The following is an 8,416-nucleotide window of genomic DNA, read 5'->3' as shown; positions in this document are numbered from 1 at the left end:
AGCTGGATATCAGCCGCTGTGAACGCAGTGTTCACACAAATTACTCCTCTGCGTCGTACAGAGAGTTATGCGCTCCGTTCTGCACTTGACGTCAGTTCAGAGAAGAGTTGCCCAAAATTTCTGTCTTGTCTTACCCATAGCCGAAATGTCTCGCCACCTGGGTTCTTTCGTTCTTCATACATTTCATGAATCTCTTCGTCATCTGCAGAGCCAGTTGGCATATAAGCTTATACTACTGTGGTAGGCTTGGGCTTCGTGACTATCTTGGCTACAATAATGCGTTTACTATGCTGTTCGTAGTAGTTTACTCGTGTTCCAACTTTTTTATTCATTATTAAACCTACTCCTGCATTACCCCTATTTGATTTTGTATTTATAACCCTGTATTCACCTGACCAGAAGTCTTGTTCCTCCTGCCACCGTTGTTGTTGTTGTGGTCTTCAGTCCTGAGACTGGTTTGATGCAGCTCTCCATGCTACTCTATCCTGTGCAAGCTTCTTCATCTCCCAGTACCTACTGCAACCTACATCCTTCTGAATTTGCTTAGTGTATTCATCTCTTGGTCTCCCCCTACGATTTTTACCCTCCATGCTGCCCTCCAATACTAAATTGGTGATCCCTTGATGCCTCAGAACATGTCCTACCAACCGATCCCTTCTTCTGGTCAAGTTGTGCCACAAACTTCTCTTCTCCCCAATCCTATTCAATACTTCCTCATTAGTTATGTGATCTACCCATCTAATCTTCAGCATTCTTCTGTAGCACCACATTTCGAAAGCTTCTATTCTCTTCTTGTCCATACTATTTACCGTCCATGTTTCACTTCCATACATGGCCACACTCCATACAAATACTTTCAGAAATGACTTCCCGACACTTAAATCTATACTCGATGTTAACAAATTTCTCTTCTTCAAAACGCTTTCCTTGCCATTGCCAGTCTACATTTTATATCCTCTCTACTTCGACCATCATCAGTTATTTTGCTCCCCAAATAGCAAAACTCCTTTACTACTTTAAGTGTCTCATTTCCTAATCTAATTCCCTCAGCATCACCCGATTTAAGTCGACTACATTCCATTATCCTCGTTTTGCTTTTGTTGATGTTCATCTTATATCCTCCTGCCACCGAACTTCACTAATTCCCACTACATTTAACTTTAACCTATCCATTTCCCTTTTTAAATTTTCTAACCTACGCGCCCGATTAAGTGATCTGACATTCCACGCTCCGATCCGTAGAACGCCAGTTTTCTTCCTCCTGATAACGACGTCCTCCTGAGTAGTCCCAGCCCGAAGATCCGAATGGGGGACTATTTTACATCCGAAATATTTTACCGAAGAGGATGCCTTCATCATTTAACCGTACACTAAAGCTGCATGCCCTTGGGAAAAATTACGGCTGTAGTTTCCCCTTGCTTTCAGCCGATCGTAGTGCCAGCACAGCAAGGCCATTTTGGTTAATGGTTCAAATGGCTCTGAGCACTATGGGATTTAACTGCTGAGGTCCAGTCCCCTAGAACTTAGAACTACTTAAACCTAACTAACCTAAGGACATCACACACATCCATGCCCGAGGCAGGATTCGAACCTGCGACCCTAGCGGTCGCGCGGTTCCAGACTGTAGCGCCTAGAACCGCTCGGCCACTCTGGCCGGCTTTGGTTAATGCTACAAGGCCAGATCAGTCAATCATCCAGACTGTTGCCCCTGCAACTACCGAAAAGGCTGCTGCCCCTCTTCAAGAACCACACATTTGTCTGGCCTCTCAACAGATACCCCTCCGTTGTCGTTACACCTACGGTACAGCCATCGGTATCGCTGAGGCACGAAAGCCTCCCCACCAACGGCAAGTTCCATGTTTCCAGGGGGGGGGGGGGGGTTAATAGCCCTACGCTGCTAATATTTGCAACCGTTCTTCTTCAGTTGCTATTTCACTGCTGTTTGACTTAAACATAAGAGTAATTATTTTCGTCTTTTGGAAACGAATTTTTATTATTGTTTTTATAAAACGTATTTTATCTACTGCTCCCTCAGTACCATGGAAGTTATTCCTGTATCTTAACACATGTCATATCATCCTGTCCCCTCTTGTCATTGTTTTCCACATGTATCCTTCCTCGCCTGTTCAGTGGAGAACCTCCTCAAGATCTATAAATAAATAGGAAACAACTATTTGATTAATTATAAGTGTTTTTAAGATATGTAGTGTTTCATGACAGCACTTTCAGGTTACTTTAATATTTAGATTATTTACAATTACTGGATTGTAATTTAGCATTCACTTTTATGTCCGTTGGCTCTCGTGAAAGCACCTCTAGATACAAAATTCTTTGATAAATTTCCCATCACATCTCAACCTAACTGTTGTGCACTCATCTCAAACCTCAAGGTAAAAGCATTGTTCTGACTGCATTTTTCAAACACACTACCTCAGTTTATTTCCGATATGCTTCGAAACCAGTCTGCAGAAACATTGTCCGTGATACACCAGCCCACCAGATCCTAATAGTCATATAAGACTCATGATATCACCGTTGTTAAACCTTGCTAAAATGAGGCTCACGGCATTTTATAGCATTTCTGAGTGTTCTAAATACCAAAGCTGGACATCTATTCATCCATTACGTACACTGAAAGAATGTGTTTCCCTTGTGTAGAGAAACGTAGGTCCTCTTCCAAACATTCACTTTCTACGCTGCCTTCGTAGTAGGTTCAAGTGAAGTTCATCAATGTTTTTTTATTCATAGGGAAACGCTGTATGCATGTATAATATGAACTGAGATACTATGTCTTTTCCATGCGCTATGACCATTTCCAGTTATTAAGTACCCTACCACAATACAGTTCTTAGCTTAGCGTGCACTTCTAAATGTGTCCTCCAGATGGAGGAGCAAGAGATTAGTGTTTAACGACCCGTCGACAACGATGTCATTAGAGACGAAGCACAAGCTCGAATTGTGTCAAGGCTGGGGAAAGAAATCGGCCGTGCCCCTTCAAAGGAACCATCCCAGCATTTGCTAGAAGTGCTTTAGGGAAAATACACTACTGGCCATTAAAATTGCTACACCACGAAGATGACGTGCTACAGACGCGAAATTTAACCGACAGGAAGAAGATGCTGTGATATGCAAATGATTAGCTTTTCAGATCATTCACATAAGGTTGGCGCCGGTGGCGACACCTACAACGTGCTGACATGAGGAAAGTTTCCAACCGATTTCTCATACACAAACAGCAGTTGACCGGCGTTGCCTGGTGAAACGTTGTTGTGGTGCCTCGTGTAAGGAGGGGAAATGCGTACCATCACGTTTCCGACTTTGATAAAGGTCGGACTGTAGCCTATCGCCATTGCGGTTTATCGTATCGCGACTTTGCTGCCCGCGTTGGTCGAGATCTAATGACTGTTCGCAAAATATGGAATCGGTGGGTTCAGGAGGGTAATACGGAACCCTGTGCTGGATCCCAACGACCTCGTATCACTAGCAGTCGAGATGATAGGCAACTTATCCGCATGGCTGTAACGGATCGTGCAGCCACGTCTCGATCCCTGAGTCAACAGATGGGGACATTTGCAAGACAACAACCATCTGCATGAACAGTTCGACGACGTTTGCAGCAGCATGGACTATCAGTTCGGAGACCATCGCTGCGGTTACCCTTGACGCTGCATCACAAACAGGAGCGCCTGCGATGGTGTACTCATCGACGAACCTGGGAGCACGAATGGCAAAACGTCATTTTTTCGGATGAATGCAGGTTCTGTTTACAGCATCATGATGGGCGCGACCGTGTTCGGTGTCATCGCGGTGAACGTACACAGGAAACGTGTATTCGTCATAGTCATACTGGCGTATCACCCGGCGTGATGGTATGGGGTGTAATTGGTTACACGTCTCGGTCACCTCTTGTTCGCATTGACGGCATTTTGAACAGTGGAAGTTACATTTCAGATGTGTTACGACCCGTGGCTCTACCCTCCATTCGATCCCGGCGAAACCCTACATTTCAGCAGGATAATGCACGACCGCAAGTTGCAGGTCCTGTACGGGCTTTTCTGGATACAGAAAATGTTCGACTGCTTCCCTGGCCAGCACATTCTCCAGATCTCTCACCAATTGAAAATGTCTGGTCAATGGTGGCCGAGCAACTGGCTCGTCACTATACGCCAGTCACTACTCTTGATGAACTGTGGTATCGTGTTTCAGCTGCATGGGCAGCTGTACCCTTACACGCCATCCAAGATCTGACTCAATGCCCAGGCATATCAAGGCCGTTATTACGGCCGAGGTGGTTGTCCTGAGTACTGATTTCACAGGATCTATACATCCAAATTGCGTGAAAATGTAATCACATCTCAGTTCTAGTATAATATATTTGTCCAATGAATACCCGTTTATCATCTGCATTTCTTCTTGGTGTTACAATTTTAATGGCCAGTAGTGTATGGTAAACGTAACTCTGGATGGCTGGACGCGGATTTGAACCGTCGTCCCCCCGTATGCGACTCCAGTGAACTATATGCTAACCACTGCGTCACCCCCTGCATCATGGAAATTACATCTTAAGAGTCAAAGGAAAGGAAGGAAGGTTCAAATGTCTCTGGGCGCTATGGGACTTAACATCTGAGGTCATCAGTCTCCTAGAACTCGGAACAACTTAAACCTAACTAACCTAAGGACATCACACACATCCATGCCTGAGGCAAGATTCGAACCTGCGACCGTAGCGGTCGCGCCGTTCCAGACTGTAGCGCCTAGAACCGCTCGGCCACTCCGGCCGGCAGAGAAAGGAAGGAAGATTGGGTTTAACGTCTCGTCAACATTGGGGTCATTAGATACGGAGCACAAGCCCGGAGTGCTGTAAGGATGGGGAAGGAAATGTGTTGTGCCCTTTCAATGGAACCATCCCAGCATTCGCCTGGAGCTATGTAGGGAAATCATGGAAAACCTAAATCTGGACGGCCGGGTTTGAATCGTCGTTAACGTTTCCTTTAGAAGACGAACACGTACTTATTTGTTTGCAGCAGTTGTTCCTAAGACGACGTGTTGGTGAGGCGATCAGCACCAGTCTTTACTCCTTTTACGCGAACGCAGATTCGACTGCTTTACTGTATGTGTTACGCATAGTAAACCGCGTAACTGTTTTATATTTTTTGTTGACCTGAATTTGAAAAATTCACAAAAAATCTGTTCTATTTGTAACGACCCATACACCAATATATCGTGTAATGAGCAAACGGGACCAGTTTTTAAAAGCTTAGCACTATTGCAGATGTAGGACTTAAATGTACGCAGTTCTTAAACCTTGTTTCAAGTGTTTATGAGTTTTTAACATCAAATAATTTCGCAGAACGTTAAAAGAGTTGATTCGCCTAGGCGACCTAAGCGTTTCCACGTAAAGCGAACGCGCCTACGCAAAGAAACTGTTATTGTTATGGTGTGACAGAAAGACTGTGATTCGCCGACATACCACGTGACTACCAGCTGAGCTCCGGTTAGTGGTGGGGAGCGGCGCATGCGCATTGAAGGTCGCAGCACCAAGCCGCCTGCCGTCAGTCTGTCTTCAGAGCTCGACGTGGTTGGAAGTATCAGACAACTGCTTGACCCCCAAACAAATAAACGCTCTTTATCCTCTTTGTTTTCCATTTATGTTGAGAAAGCATTGTTGGCACCTGTGGTCTGAAAACATTTTGAATCAGTCTTGAAGAGCGTCGCTGGGTGAGCGTTGATTTTTGTGCTGTGCGGGCAACTGGCGGCCATCTTTACTGGGGAAGCGATCGTTACTCGCAAAGCTTGTAAGAACTCTTAATGAAAGAGGAGTTTCACACACACAGGAGAGCAGAACTACGCTTTTAAGTATCCAGAAGGGAGTAATTTCGTAACTTACGTCGAGGGGAGACAACACGAACAGCAGGTAAATACAACACTGATATTTTAAACATATCTTTTATCAGAATTTCATTCAACTACGTGCAGTACATTATTTATATTTGCAGTTCATGCAGTATTTACGTCAGTCTAGTGCTTTAGCTTTTGCGATTTGTTACTGTTAAAGCTTGACTTTCGTGCATGGAACTTCTACAGTATTGTTTCATTGCATTTACATACTCGTATATATTGTGACCATCCTGTATTTTATATCCAGTACTTGCGTTAACCTCGTTTCTGAAGTAGGTTTGTTGTAAATAAGAAACTTAGTTTTCTCATATCTTTAGTTGTAACAATTCCTTTATCCATATGTAGAACCAGGTCAGTGGACTGTTGACAGGAAATGTTCTCGTTCAGCTGATTGCATGGTCAGCAGGCGCGTTGATCTGAAAGCGGTCCAAGTATTTTGAGCAAGTGAGCTCTCGTACTTCAATAAAATCATGTGACTTCCGTTCCTGCTGACATTCTAAAATACATTCTTAAACATTAATATTCTTTTTTCTGTCTGGTTATGGAGGATAAAATTCAGCATAAACAATGGCCTAAGAAGTCAACTCTAAACCATCCTGCGTTGCTACGATCAAGACTGTAATTTAAGAAAAAATTGTTTTCTATCAGAAACGTAGTGTATTTGAAGAATTGTTCAGGTAACCTATTTACTAGCGTTAGAAAATTAACTGATTACTCTGTCTGAACATGACGAGCCTTATTATTATTATTGATTCAAGGTCACAAGTAGCGCTGTGCCTTTTATTTTTATTATGTTGTTTGCCCGTTGTTGATTTTTTACATTACATTGCTGTTAAAGTAATGCGTTTTGGATGCTCTCTGCATGAAATTGTATTCCGCGGCTAGAGAATATTAAATGCATTGGTGTTCCATCTAGCGTGCAAGTGCGGAATTAACCGTTTGGCGCTAAACGCAATTTTTGCCTAATGTGATCGTTCACGTGCAGTAACTTAAATGTTATTTTCTTGTTCTTCGTTTTATCTAGTCTATAATTTAGCAGGTAGCTAGTCATTTCACAAAACTCATAGCAATTCGTTCGATGTACAGGTTAATTTCAAAGTACTAAATGATGGTTTGGTTTTCAGAACAACACACAAATATGCGTCGAAAAGCTAGATTAAGATGTAGAAACCATACAATGTATCGCAGAGGATGAGCACACTTAGAAATTACGTCCTGCACAGCTTGTATCGTAATTAGTATGCTAACTGCTGTCTTTATATACAGCGGAAGTCAAAGCAGTGGCAACATTAAATTAAAGCCGTATAGACTTTGTGAAAACGTATCATATTTGTTATTAGATGCTTCCGTAAGTCATCAGAATGTTTGGGTTTGTGTATACAAAGTTATGTTAACGCTAACAGTCCTTTTTTAAGCCTGATAACCGTACACCTATGTAGTAGGTTTTAATGTTACTAGTACCGTATATAGATAAGCCGAGTGTCCTGTGTGAAGTTATAAATATCCTTGTATTGAAGTGAACATCAGCTGAATATTGTTAAGAGGGACAACTTTGGCTTTTCTGCTAAAAATATAATGAAGTTATCTTGTAGTAATTCCCGTAATTATTCATGTGAACAGATTAGCACTAGGTGTAATAGGGTGTTTGTGGGTAACCCGAAGGGGACTCGTGTGGAATGAAGCACTAACTGGCTGTCCACAGTGAGCACCTGCTTTCGTGCTCTTCCCCATGACACCCCAAGACCAAACTGCCTAACCTCTAAAAATCAAGTAACACAGTTGTTTGTTCTGAAATAATATGTCCTATGTATCGATACTGTTTCGTCGTTCAATTGCATCCTGCTAGAGCGAAGGCCCCGCATGCTTCACAGAAGTATTTTTCAGCGGCAAATTCTGCAAGAGAGGTAGACTGAATCTTTGTCAAACCTTGAAGGCTGCCCATCACGATGGGATTTGAGGAGCACTACGTTTGAGTAATTAATGAGAAACTGTTGCTGTCTACAGATTTTCGAAAAAAAAACGTTTCCATTGTTTTCCAGCTGGTGATACGGAATTTGACATGTAATTAATTTACTGCACCTGCAAAAATACTGAGCTCCATAGGCTCTTGAAGTGCTGTTCCACAGCATGATGCAATAAATTTTGTTGTTTTTGCGACTAATACAACTCAAAAGAGCAGTTTTATCACCATTTATCGTTGATTTCCCTTCGAAAGTGACAAGTAGCACAACAAGCCGAATCATCGTTAACCGATATTTATCCACAACCTACGAATGTAGACAGGATGTCAAGTACAGGAAAACACGAAGGATAAAACGTGCCTGTACATACAAGTTCCGTAGACATTCGTGTCAAGAAAATACACTCCCTTCAAAACTTTGGAAATCTACCTTTATTGATGTCTGTAAGGATAAATGCCTTTACTAATACATTGTTCGACTAGTTACAGAGGAACGTAACTTGAGACAAAGACATCGTGTCATTCGTTCACATACATGCACCTTTTCATCCTTTAGCT

At 42.7% G+C, this 8,416-nt stretch overlaps 1 protein-coding gene across 1 annotated transcript in view; it reads left to right on the top strand.

Annotated features, from left to right (window-relative positions):
- Positions 1–5,567: 5,567 nt before the first annotated feature.
- The window catches only part of LOC126174880 (inositol hexakisphosphate kinase 2-like), a 94,556-nt gene continuing 91,707 nt past the window's right edge, over positions 5,568–8,416 (top strand). Inside the window, exon 1 of the mRNA XM_049921297.1 lies at positions 5,568–5,914. The gene's annotated coding sequence lies outside the window, so the exon portion shown is untranslated. The remainder of the gene's footprint in view (positions 5,915–8,416) is intronic.

Source organism: Schistocerca cancellata, chromosome 3, assembly GCF_023864275.1.
Source record: "Schistocerca cancellata isolate TAMUIC-IGC-003103 chromosome 3, iqSchCanc2.1, whole genome shotgun sequence".
NCBI lineage: Eukaryota > Metazoa > Arthropoda > Insecta > Orthoptera > Acrididae > Schistocerca > Schistocerca cancellata.
This window is presented reverse-complemented; position numbering and strand designations above follow the sequence as displayed.